This window comes from Eriocheir sinensis, unplaced genomic scaffold, assembly GCF_024679095.1.
Source record: "Eriocheir sinensis breed Jianghai 21 unplaced genomic scaffold, ASM2467909v1 Scaffold898, whole genome shotgun sequence".
Lineage (NCBI taxonomy): Eukaryota > Metazoa > Arthropoda > Malacostraca > Decapoda > Varunidae > Eriocheir > Eriocheir sinensis.
Window position 1 is genome coordinate 73,035 of NW_026112272.1, and position 14,248 is coordinate 87,282.

Below are 14,248 nucleotides of genomic sequence, written 5' to 3' on the forward strand. Positions count from 1 at the left end.
AATTGAATGGTTTGGTGGAACGCACCCTTAGGATAAAGGGATGGTTATAGGAAGCACCGGAGTTTTAACTAGGTCCCCCAAAACCCGCAGGCAACCGCGGCCTCTACCGAGCCCTTTAGAGGGTGGGAGAGCTGTATCCCCCCGCTGTTGCAGGTTAGTTGGCTTCTCGTAGGTTAAGGCGGGTTTACACGGTCAAACTGTGCGTCAAACCCGGTTGTCGAACCTGCTTGTCAAACGGTTCGAGGAGGTGTCAGACAGTCAAACATTGTACATCAAACCTCACGTCCTCCATTCAGTGTTGTTTGCGAAGCAAAGTTACCACCGCCTCCCTTATGTCTCTTGACCAGGGCGATTTGATTGCCAACGGCTTAGCGGTGGCACTAAGAAAAGAAAAAAGAAGATCAAAGTGGACGAAGGACTGGCTGCCAAAAGAGATCAACTTTCACACACCAACTTGCTTGTTGATTTGAAATTAGATCCAGATGACTGGCGTAATAATTTGCGGATGGACGAAGAAATATACATTGATCTTCTGAGGCGTGTCACCCTTTCATTACGTATGAAGATACATGTATGAGAAAGACCATAACTTCACATGAAAGACTGAGTGTCACTTTACGTTATTTAGCAACAGGCAGGTCACTTAGTGATCTGAAATTTTCAGCTATCATTTCCACTAGCACTTTATCATCAATCATACCAGAAACGTGTGATGCTCTCTAAAGGGTTCTTCAAAAGGACTATCTAAAGGTAAGAAATACTTTTAACAATTGTTTATTTCAAAGTGTTTATTGAAAACATATTATGGCAGAGCTGATATGTAGCAAAATAAGTCTATATTAAGGTTGGTAAAAATAAAAAAATAACAAATACAGTTGGGGCATGTGCTATGCGGTACTAAGGTTGAAAATGTGCAAAATAGTGCGACATCTCAGAGTCATAGCTGTTGCTGCTGTTGTTGCTACTACAACTATAAACAGAGGTAGTCGAAGGGATTGGTAGTGGTACTGTTTCTTGGAGTGTTGTTGAAATATCTCTAGATGAAGAATTCAAGTTTCCCATCTCTGCCTCAAACAATACATCTTGAATTAGCTTTCGAGTTGTTATTACAGTACTTTTGTTCATTGAATGTATTCTACGTGCAACGTACCTCCCGAAGGAATCAATACTAGTATCATCTTTATGTATGCGCTGCAGCATATCCTCGGAGCGCCCAGGTGGACGTGTTGGTGGTAGCGAGTGTTCTAAGTGGTAATCGGTTCACGGATAGAGAAACTCATATCCGTCAGGGTTACCTTATTGGACAAAATACATCAAGTCATTGAGACAAACACAACACAAGGAAAAGGTGTCTGTGTGGGTATGCGTTTGTGTGAATATTGTTGTGTAGGTTAACATTTAAGTGTTGGTGTATGTATATAACAATGAGTAACGGTGGACAACAAAAGGACATAGACGGACAGTCAAAGGTAAACGAGTACAAGAAAGATAAACATTGAAGACACGACGCGGACAGAGACAAGTACTAACGATGAACATGAAAACACAATTTTAAAGTCTTCTATGCAGTGCACCACTGTCTCTGAGTCACTGAGGGGAAGGAACACGCGATTCGAGCGGTGACTGCTACAGATATCCCCCTCCCAAGTGACTTCATAGAAGGAACGATATCTTCCTGGTGCGGACTGGTGCAGACGGTGTTGTTTCGGCGACGGAGAGATGGGGCGCCTGGTCTGGGGCCAGCAGGTACGCCGTCTTGACCCTGACTATGGAGACCGCGTCCTGAGAACCATGTTTGTCGATCGTGACAGTCTTTCTGGTCCGTGTCAGGACGCGGTAGGGTCCTTGGTAAGTCCTTTTTCTCTGGGCAGTTAAATATCCCTCAGCCTACTGAAATAGCTGGAACAAACATCAAAACACCTTTCTACCTCATTGGTGATGAAGCTTTCCCTTTGAAGCCCAATTTAATGAGACCCTATCCCAGAAAAGACCTAGATTACCCTCAAAAAGTATACAACTGTAGGATTAGTAGAGCCAGGAGAACCGTCGAATGTGCTTTCGGCATGTTAACACAGAAATTTGGTGTACTAAAAACATCAATGGAAACAAGCGTTGAGGTATCGCAAGCAGTAGTTAAAAGTATCTGTGTGCTTCATAATTTCGTCCACTATGACGATAACCTGACCCTTTACAGTAATACTAATGATGCGATTGATGACAACCACGAGAACATTAGGAGCATGTCACCAACAAGAAGTACACGACCTACAGTAGAGGCCTCGTCCATTCGCGACGCCCTAAAACATTATTTTGTCTCACCAGGTGGAGCTGTTGAGTGGCAGGACAGAAGCATTCACTAATGAACACACTACACATTGAGTTGTTGTTTATTATGCTGTATTGTTTATATTTTTAGGTATAACGTTTTTCTATTTCATCTATTGTAACAGTCAAGAATATTCCATACTCAGTTAGATAAGTAAACCTGTAATAAAACTTACCTTTGCATTTCATTTTTTCTGCAATCTCCTTCCATAAGGCGGAAATAGCATCCCTATTGCGGTGCAAAGGATCGCTGGGATCGAATATGGGCCGCCGGTCTTGCACTAAACTTATTAATTGTTCCACGTCCATGCTTCGATGACGACAGCATAAGCACAACTGAAGCGGTTGCTCTGTGATGGCAACGACAACTGAACACGTTCAATACGAGAACCAAACACGTAATAGACCTGTAATTAATATAGATAATTGCAGATTGTTTCTTACACGAATATTAAGTTATGAAAATTAGCAGAAAAATATAAATATTAGACAATATACATGGCGCTACCTGCAAAATTATTATATATTATAGTCGAATGATTGTCATTCAAGAGAAAAATGGAACCAGATGCATCATTGAATGAGAATGGCCAGGAATTGAATGGAATGGAATTGAATTGAATGACCCGGTGGGAACGCTTACATAGGAATTAACGTGATCCATCATAGCCACTCATGAATGACAATGAATTGAATGGAATGGAATTGAATTGAATGGTTTGGTGGGAACGCACCCTTAGGATAAAGGGATGGTTATAGGAAGCACCGGAGTTTTAACTAGGTCCCCAAAACCCGCAAGGGCAACAGCGGCCTCTACCGAGCCCTTTAGAGGGTGGGAGAGCTGTATCCCCCCGCTGTTGCAGGTTAGTTGGCTTCTCGTAGGTTAAGGCGGGTTTACACGGTCAAACTGTGCGTCAAACCCGGTTGTCGAACCTGCTTGTCAAACGGTTCGAGGAGGTGTCAGACAGTCAAACATTGTACATCAAACCTCACGTCCTCCATTCAGTGTTGTTTGCGAAGCAAAGTTACCACCGCCTCCCTTATGTCTCTTGACCAGGGCGATTTGATTGCCAACGGCTTAGCGGTGGCACTAAGAAAGAAAAAGAAGATCAAAGTGGACGAAGGACTGGCTGCCAAAAAGAGATCAACTTTCACACACCAACTTGCTTGTTGATTTGAAATTAGATCCAGATGACTGGCGTAATAATTTGCGGATGGACGAAGAAATATACATTGATCTTCTGAGGCGTGTCACCCCTTTCATTACGTATGAAGATACATGTATGAGAAAGACCATAACTTCACATGAAAGACTGAGTGTCACTTTACGTTATTTAGCAACAGGCAGGTCACTTAGTGATCTGAAATTTTCAGCTATCATTTCCACTAGCACTTTATCATCAATCATACCAGAAACGTGTGATGCTCTCTAAAGGGTTCTTCAAAAGGACTATCTAAAGGTAAGAAATACTTTTAACAATTGTTTATTTCAAAGTGTTTATTGAAAACATATTATGGCAGAGCTGATATGTAGCAAAATAAATCTATATTAAGGTTGGTATAAAATAAAAAATAACAAATACAGTTGGGGCATGTGCTATGCGGTACTAAGGTTGAAAATGTGCAAAAATAGTGCGACATCTCAGAGTCATAGCTGTTGCTGCTGTTGTTGCTACTACAACTATAAACAGAGGTAGTCGAAGGGATTGGTAGTGGTACTGTTTCTTGGAGTGTTGTTGAAATATCTCTAGATGAAGAATTCAAGTTTCCCATCTCTGCCTCAAACAATACATCTTGAATTAGCTTTCGAGTTGTTATTACAGTACGTTGGTTCATTGAATGTATTCTACGTGCAACGTACCTCCCGAAGGAATCAATACTAGAATCATCTTTATGTATGCGCTGCGGCATATCCTCGAGCGCCCAGGTGGACGTGTTGGTGGTAGCGAGTGTTCTAAGTGATAATCGGTTCACGGATAGAGAAACTCATATCCGTCAGGGTTACCTTATTGGACAAAATACATCAAGTCATTGAGACAAACACAACACAAGGAAAAGGTGTCTGTGTGGGTATGCGTTTGTGTGAATATTGTTTGTGTAGGTTAACATTTAAGTGTTGGTGTATGTATATAACAATAAGTAACGGTGGACAACAAAAGGACATAGACGGACAGTCAAAGGTAAACGAGTACAAGAAAGATAAACATTGAAGACACGACGCGGACAGAGACAAGTACTAACGATGAACATGAAAACACAATTTTAAAGTCTTCTATGCAGTGCACCACTGTCTCTGAGTCACTGAGGGGAAGGAACACGCGATTCGAGCGGTGACTGCTACAGATATCCCCTCCCAAGTGACTTCATAGAAGGAACGATATCTTCCTGGTGCGGACTGGTGCAGACGGTGTTGTTTCGGCGACGGAGAGATGGGGCGCCTGGTCTGGGGCCAGCAGGTACGCCGTCTTGACCCTGACTATGGAGACCGCGTCCTGAGAACCATGTTTGTCGATCGTGACAGTCTTTCTGGTCCGTGTCAGGACGCGGTAGGGTCCTTGGTAAGTCCTTTTTCTCTGGGCAGTTAAATATCCCTCAGCCTACTGAAATAGCTGGAACAAACATCAAAACACCTTTCTACCTCATTGGTGATGAAGCTTTCCCTTTGAAGCCCAATTTAATGAGACCCTATCCCAGAAAAGACCTAGATTACCCTCAAAAAGTATACAACTGTAGGATTAGTAGAGCCAGGAGAACCGTCGAATGTGCTTTCGGCATGTTAACACAGAAATTTGGTGTACTAAAACATCAATGGAAACAAGCGTTGAGGTATCGCAAGCAGTAGTTAAAAGTATCTGTGTGCTTCATAATTTCGTCCACTATGACGATAACCTGACCCTTTACAGTAATACTAATGATGCGATTGATGACAACCACGAGAACATTAGGAGCATGTCACCAACAAGAAGTACACGACCTACAGTAGAGGCCTCGTCCATTCGCGACGCCCTAAAACATTATTTTGTCTCACCAGGTGGAGCTGTTGAGTGGCAGGACAGAAGCATTCACTAATGAACACACTACACATTGAGTTGTTGTTTACTATGCTGTATTGTTTATATTTTTAGGTATAACGTTTTCTATTTCATCTATTGTAACAGTCAAGAATATTCCATACTCAGTTAGATAAGTAAACCTGTAATAAAACTTACCTTTGCATTTCATTTTTCTGCAATCTCCTTCCATAAGGCGGAAATAGCATCCCTATTGCGGTGCAAAGGATCGCTGGGATCGAATATGGGCCGCCGGTCTTGCACTAAACTTATTAATTGTTCCACGTCCATGCTTCGATGACGACAGCATAAGCACAACTGAAGCGGTTGCTCTGTGATGGCAACGACAACTGAACACGTTCAATACGAGAACCAAACACGTAATAGACCTGTAATTAATATAGATAATTGCAGATTGTTTCTTACACGAATATTAAGTTATGAAAATTAGCAGAAAAATATAAATATTAGACAATATACATGGCGCTACCTGCAAAATTATTATATATTATAGTCGAATGATTGTCATTCAAGAGAAAAAATGGAACCAGATGCATCATTGAATGAGAATGGCCAGGAATTGAATGGAATGGAATTGAATTGAATGACCCGGTGGGAACGCTTACATAGGAATTAACGTGATCCATCATAGCCACTCATGAATGACAATGAATTGAATGGAATGGAATTGAATTGAATGGTTTGGTGGGAACGCACCCTTAGGATAAAGGGATGGTTATAGGAAGCACCGGAGTTTAACTAGGTCCCCCAAAACCCGCAAGAGCAACAGCGGCCTCTACCGAGCCCTTTAGAGGGTGGGAGAGCTGTATCCCCCCGCTGTTGCAGGTTAGTTGGCTTCTCGTAGGTTAAGGCGGGTTTACACGGTCAAACTGTGCGTCAAACCCGGTTGTCGAACCTGCTTGTCAAACGGTTCGAGGAGGTGTCAGACAGTCAAACATTGTACATCAAACCTCACGTCCTCCATTCAGTGTTGTTTGCGAAGCAAAGTTACCACCGCCTCCCTTATGTCTCTTGACCAGGGCGATTTGATTGCCAACGGCTTAGCGGTGGCACTAAGAAAGAAAAAAAGAAGATCAAAGTTGACGAAGGACTGGCTGCCAAAAAGAGATCAACTTTCACACACCAACTTGCTTGTTGATTTGAAATTAGATCCAGATGACTGGCGTAATAATTTGCGGATGGACGAAGAAATATACATTGATCTTCTGAGGCGTGTCACCCCTTTCATTACGTATGAAGATACATGTATGAGAAAGACCATAACTTCACATGAAAGACTGAGTGTCACTTTACGTTATTTAGCAACAGGCAGGTCACTTAGTGATCTGAAATTTTCAGCTATCATTTCCACTAGCACTTTATCATCAATCATACCAGAAACGTGTGATGCTCTCTAAAGGGTTCTTCAAAAGGACTATCTAAAGGTAAGAAATACTTTTAACAATTGTTTATTTCAAAGTGTTTATTGAAAACATATTATGGCAGAGCTGATATGTAGCAAAATAAATCTATATTAAGGTTGGTATAAAAATAAAAAAAATAACAAATACAGTTGGGGGCATGTGCTATGCGGTACTAAGGTTGAAAATGTGCAAAATAGTGCGACATCTCAGAGTCATAGCTGTTGCTGCTGTTGTTGCTACTACAACTATAAACAGAGGTAGTCGAAGGGATTGGTAGTGGTACTGTTTCTTGGAGTGTTGTTGAAATATCTCTAGATGAAGAATTCAAGTTTCCCATCTCTGCCTCAAACAATACATCTTGAATTAGCTTTCGAGTTGTTATTACAGTACGTTGGTTCATTGAATGTATTCTACGTGCAACGTACCTCCCGAAGGAATCAATACTAGAATCATCTTTATGTATGCGCTGCGGCATATCCTCGGAGCGCCCAGGTGGACGTGTTGGTGGTAGCAGGTGTTCTAAGTGCTAATCGGTTCACGGATAGAGAAACTCATATCCGTCAGGGTTACCTTATTGGACAAAAATACATCAAGTCATTGAGACAAACACAACACAAGGAAAAGGTGTCTGTGTGGGTATGCGTTTGTGTGAATATTGTTTGTGTAGGTTAACATTTAAGTGTTGGTGTATGTATATAACAATGAGTAACGGTGGACAACAAAAAGGACATAGACGGACAGTCAAAAGGTAAACGAGTACAAGAAAGATAAACATTGAAGACACGACGCGGACAGAGACAAGTACTAACGATGAACATGAAAACACAATTTTAAAGTCTTCTATGCGGTGCACCACTGTCTCTGAGTCACTGAGGGAAGGAACACGCGATTCGAGCGGTGACTGCTACAGATATCCCCCTCCCAAGTGACTTCATAGAAGGAACGATATCTTCCTGGTGCGGACTGGTGCAGACGGTGTTGTTTCGGCGACGGAGAGATGGGGCGCCTGGTCTGGGGCCAGCAGGTACGCCGTCTTGACCCTGACTATGGAGACCGCGTCCTGAGAACCATGTTTGTCGATCGTGACAGTCTTTCTGGTCCGTGTCAGGACGCGGTAGGTCCTTGGTAAGTCCTTTTTCTCTGGGCAGTTAAATATCCCTCAGCCTACTGAAATAGCTGGAACAAACATCAAAACACCTTTCTACCTCATTGGTGATGAAGCTTTCCCTTTGAAGCCCAATTTAATGAGACCCTATCCCAGAAAAGACCTAGATTACCCTCAAAAAGTATACAACTGTAGGATTAGTAGAGCCAGGAGAACCGTCGAATGTGCTTTCGGCATGTTAACACAGAAATTTGGTGTACTAAAACATCAATGGAAACAAGCGTTGAGGTATCGCAAGCAGTAGTTAAAAGTATCTGTGTGCTTCATAATTTCGTCCACTATGACGATAACCTGACCCTTTACAGTAATACTAATGATGCGATTGATGACAACCACGAGAACATTAGGAGCATGTCACCAACAAGAAGTACACGACCTACAGTAGAGGCCTCGTCCATTCGCGACGCCCTAAAACATTATTTTGTCTCACCAGGTGGAGCTGTTGAGTGGCAGGACAGAAGCATTCACTAATGAACACACTACACATTGAGTTGTTGTTTACTATGCTGTATTGTTTATATTTTTAGGTATAACGTTTTTCTATTTCATCTATTGTAACAGTCAAGAATATTCCATACTCAGTTAGATAAGTAAACCTGTAATAAAACTTACCTTTGCATTTCATTTTTTCTGCAATCTCCTTCCATAAGGCGGAAATAGCATCCCTATTGCGGTGCAAAGGATCGCTGGGATCGAATATGGGCCGCCGGTCTTGCACTAAACTTATTAATTGTTCCACGTCCATGCTTCGATGACGACAGCATAAGCACAACTGAAGCGGTTGCTCTGTGATGGCAACGACAACTGAACACGTTCAATACGAGAACCAAACACGTAATAGACCTGTAATTAATATAGATAATTGCAGATTGTTTCTTACACGAATATTAAGTTATGAAAATTAGCAGAAAAATATAAATATTAGACAATATACATGGCGCTACCTGCAAAATTATTATATATTATAGTCGAATGATTGTCATTCAAGAGAGAATATGGAACCAGATGCATCATTGAATGAGAATGGCCAGGAATTGAATGGAATGGAATTGAATTGAATGACCCGGTGGGAACGCTTACATAGGAATTAACGTGATCCATCATAGCCACTCATGAATGACAATGAATTGAATGGAATGGAATTGAATTGAATGGTTTGGTGGGAACGCACCCTTAGGATAAAGGGATGGTTATAGGAAGCACCGGAGTTTTAACTAGGTCCCCCCAAAACCCGCAAGGGCAACAGGCCTCTACCGAGCCCTTTAGAGGGTGGGAGAGCTGTATCCCCCGCTGTTGCAGGTTAGTTGGCTTCGTAGGTTAAGGCGGGTTTACACGGTCAAACTGTGCGTCAAACCCGGTTGTCGAACCTGCTTGTCAAACGGTTCGAGGAGGTGTCAGACAGTCAAACATTGTACATCAAACCTCACGTCCTCCATTCAGTGTTGTTTGCGAAGCAAAGTTACCACCGCCTCCCTTATGTCTCTTGACCAGGGCGATTTGATTGCCAACGGCTTAGCGGTGGCACTAAGAAAGAAAAAAAAGAAGATCAAAGTGGACGAAGGACTGGCTGCCAAAAAGAGATCAACTTTCACACACCAACTTGCTTGTTGATTTGAAATTAGATCCAGATGACTGGCGTAATAATTTGCGGATGGACGAAGAAATATACATTGATCTTCTGAGGCGTGTCACCCCTTTCATTACGTATGAAGATACATGTATGAGAAAGACCATAACTTCACATGAAAGACTGAGTGTCACTTTACGTTATTTAGCAACAGGCAGGTCACTTAGTGATCTGAAATTTTCAGCTATCATTTCCACTAGCACTTTATCATCAATCATACCAGAAACGTGTGATGCTCTCTAAAGGGTTCTTCAAAAGGACTATCTAAAGGTAAGAAATACTTTTAACAATTGTTTATTTCAAAGTGTTTATTGAAAACATATTATGGCAGAGCTGATATGTAGCAAAATAAATCTATATTAAGGTTGGTATAAAAATAAAAAAAATAACAAATACAGTTGGGGGCATGTGCTATGCGGTACTAAGGTTGAAAATGTGCAAAATAGTGCGACATCTCAGAGTCATAGCTGTTGCTGCTGTTGTTGCTACTACAACTATAAACAGAGGTAGTCGAAGGGATTGGTACTGGTACTGTTTCTTGGAGTGTTGTTGAAATATCTCTAGATGAAGAATTCAAGTTTCCCATCTCTGCCTCAAACAATACATCTTGAATTAGCTTTCGAGTTGTTATTACAGTACGTTGGTTCATTGAATGTATTCTACGTGCAACGTACCTCCCGAAGGAATCAATACTAGAATCATCTTTATGTATGCGCTGCGGCATATCCTCGGAGCGCCCAGGTGGACGTGTTGGTGGTAGCGAGTGTTCTAAGTGCTAATCGGTTCACGGATAGAGAAACTCATATCCGTCAGGGTTACCTTATTGGACAAAAATACATCAAGTCATTGAGACAAACACAACACAAGGAAAAGGTGTCTGTGTGGGTATGCGTTTGTGTGAATATTGTTTGTGTAGGTTAACATTTAAGTGTTGGTGTATGTATATAACAATGAGTAACGGTGGACAACAAAAGGACATAGACGGACAATCAAAGGTAAACGAGTACAAGAAAGATAAACATTGAAGACACGACGCGGACAGAGACAAGTACTAACGATGAACATGAAAACACAATTTTAAAGTCTTCTATGCAGTGCACCACTGTCTCTGAGTCACTGAGGGGAAGGAACACGCGATTCGAGCGGTGACTGCTACAGATATCCCCCTCCCAAGTGACTTCATAGAAGGAACGATATCTTCCTGGTGCGGACTGGTGCAGACGGTGTTGTTTCGGCGACGGAGATGGGGCGCCTGGTCTGGGGCCAGCAGGTACGCCGTCTTGCCCCTGACTATGGAAACCGCGTCCTGAGAACCATGTTTGTCGATCGTGACAGTCTTTCTGGTCCGTGTCAGGACGCGGTAGGGTCCTTGGTAAGGCTGCTGCAGGGGCCGCCGAACGGCATCCACGCGCACGAAGACGTGGGTGCAGGTGTCGAGGTCCTGGTTGACGAAGGTCTTCTTCGGGGAAGAGCGAGGCTGCACCGGCTGGAGGCTCCTCATGGCACCTTTGAGGCGGGCGGTGAAGTCCTGGACGTCGCAGGGGCGGTGTCAGGTGTGGGCGCCAGAAGTTCGCCTGGGAGCCGGAGGTTGGTGCCGTACACTAGCTCAGCCGAGGAGTGGTGCAGGTCTTCCTTCAGGGAGGACCTGATGCCGAGGAGGACCAAGGGAAGAGCCAGGGACCAGTTGTCGCGTTGGGTGGAGGCCATGAGGGAGGATTTCAGCTGCCGATGGAAGCGCTCGACCATGCCGTTAGCCTGCGGGTGATAGCTTGACGTTCTGTAGCGGCGGATGCCGAGGAGGGTCATAACTTTGTTCCACACGTTAGCCTCGAACTGGCCGCCGCGGTCTGAGGTGAGGCTGAGAGGGACGCCGAACCTGGAGACCCAAGTAGCGATGAAGGCGTGGGCGACGGCGTCCGTAGTGATGTCAGCGATGGGGGCGGCCTCGGGCCAGCGTGTGAAACGATCCACGCAGGTGAGGATGTAGCGGTGGCCTGCGGAGGGTGGCAGGGGACCAACAAGGTCGATGTGGACGTGGTCGAACCTCTCCGTGACGGGCGTGAAGGTGCCGGGTGGAGAGAGTGTGTCGCGTCACCTTGGAGGCTTGGCAGTCAGTGCAGGTTTTGGTCCATAGTCTGACGTCTTTGTTAATTCCCTCCCAAATGAAGCGGGACTTTATCAGGCGCTGCGAGGCTCGAATGCCAGGATGACAGAGGTCGTGAAGCTGACGGAAGGCCTGGTAGCGGTGTCGCTGTAGCAGGTAGGGACGGATGGTGGCCGTGGAGACGTCAGCGTAGAGAGTGACCTTGGTGCCTGGGAGTGTGATTTTCTTCGCTTTAAGCGCCGGGTTGTCCAGAAGCTTCTCCAGCTCTGCGTCGCCGGACTGATCGGCGGCTATGGCGGCGTAATCAAGTGAAGAGGACGTCACAGCGGTAATGTTGCGTGAGAGGGCGCCAGCTGGAGCGTTGTCCGCACCTTTGATGTACCGGATGTCAGTGGTGAACTGCGAGATGTAGTCCATGTGGCGGAGCTGACGTGAGGTATAAGAGTCTTTGTTCCTCAGGAAGGTTGTAGTGAGGGGCTTGTGGTCGGTGAACACGTGGAAACGCCGGCCTTCAATGAAGTAGCGGAAACGTTTGACAGCCTTTAAGATGGCGAGAAGTTCCCGGTCGTAAGCGCTGTACTTGGCTTCAGACTTAGAGAGCTTACGGGAGAAGAAGGCGATCGGCTTCCAGGCGTTGTCGATGAACTGTTGTAGGACAGCACCAGTCCCAGTGTCGGAGGCGTCTGTTGCTATGGAGATATCCGCGTCATGGGCAGGGAAGGACAACATGACTGTGTCGCTGAGAGCCTTCTTAGCACCATGGCGTAGAGAGGTTGAAGCATGAGAGAGCAGTGTGGGACGAAGCGGTTGTAGAAGTTAACCATACCCCGGAATTCCTTGAGTTGGCGCTGGGTGGACGGCTTCAGGAACTGCTGGATGGCTTCAGTCCTCGAGTTGAGTGGAGCGATGCCCTCTGGAGTAACAGTGTGGCCAAGGAAGGTGAGGGAAGTAACACCGAGCTCAGACTTGTCCACGTTGATCTGTACTCCGTAGTCTTGCAAGCTGGTGAGGACTTGGTGAAGGTGCTGTTTGTGAGAGGCTTCATCCGGGCTAGCGATGAGCAGATCGTTTATGCAGGCGAAGCAGAAGGGTAAGCCGCGGAGAACTTCGTCGATGAAGCGTTGAAAGGTCTGGGCCGCATTCATGAGTCCAAACGGCATCCTGACGTATTCAAAGAGACCGAAGGGCGTGATGACGGCAGTCTTCGGTATGTCGTCAGGATGGACTGGAATCTGGTGAAAGGCCTTGACAAGGTCCACACTTGAAAAGATGGTGGAAACAGCAAGTTGAGACGAGAATTCCTGGATGTTTGGCACCGGGTATCTGTCCATCTTAGTGCGCGAGTTAAGGGCTCGGTAGTCTCCACAGGGACGTATGTCGCCGTTCTTCTTGGGGACGACGTGGAGGGCTGATGACCAGTTGCTACTACTGGGTCGTACAATACCTTGACGCAACAGAGACTCGAACTTGGCTTTGGCTTGACGGTAGCGTTCAGGAGCTAAGCGACGGGCCTTGGCGTGTACTGGAGGTCCTGTAGTCTCTGTGATGCGTAACGTGATGCTTGACGGGCAGGCTGGCTGAATAGGGCTGTGTCAGCGTGGGAAAGGACTTGAGCAGGGCGGCGAACTGGTGGTCCTTGTGAACGACGGCAAGTTGCGAGCTGTCACCTGGTGGTGGTTGAGCATTGGAGAAGATGGAAGTGAGCAGGTCAACCAACCTCCGTCCTTTGACGTCGACTAAGAGGTTGAAGTGCCTTAGGAAGTCAGCTCCAAGGATTGCCTGCGAGACGTTCCCGACGTAGAAGGTCCATTCGAAGCAACGTCGTAGGTAAAGGTCCACTTGCATGGTGTGTCTCGAGTAGACAGGTATTTTGGTACCGTTGGCGGCGTACAGGTGCAAGAGTGGAGGTAGAGTTCGCTGACTGGCGGTTGCTGGGATAATACTGACATCAGCGACGGTGTCAATCAGGAACTTTGTGTTGGAACGGCAATCATGAAGTTGGAGCAGCGCCGAGGGTTGATGACGAGCGCTATGCTGCACTAGTGCTCGTCCTTGGAGTTTGACGTCTTGTAAGTGCACGGGTGGTACACCTCTTAGCTTTCTCGCCGAAGTTGTTGTGGTACCAGAAGAGTCCTGTGCTTTTCGAACGGGAGCGGCGCCGACGTCGGTGAGGAGTGGGGGAGCGAAAGCGGGGCGATCGAGCCGCTCCTCAAGAGAGGTGACATTCGTCGCGAGCAGGAAGACTTGCTTGACGAGTTCGTCAAATTGAGTGGTCCTTTCGGAGGCGACGGAATACACTGAGGAAGTTAGCGGTCCAGGTAGATTTGCCATGAATTCGTCTGCTAACTTGGCAATGGCGTCGGGCTTCAGGTCGTCCTTAACGCTGAAAAGGCTGCGCTGGACAGCAGGGGGCAGACGTTGGTAAAACAGCTGTTTGAACAAGTCTGAGTCGAAAGACTGGTACTTTTCGCCGAGCAGCTGCTTCATGCGGCGTAGGAGGTCCGTCGGCTTCTCATTACCCAACTCTTCTTTGGAGAGAAGTTCACGGAGGCG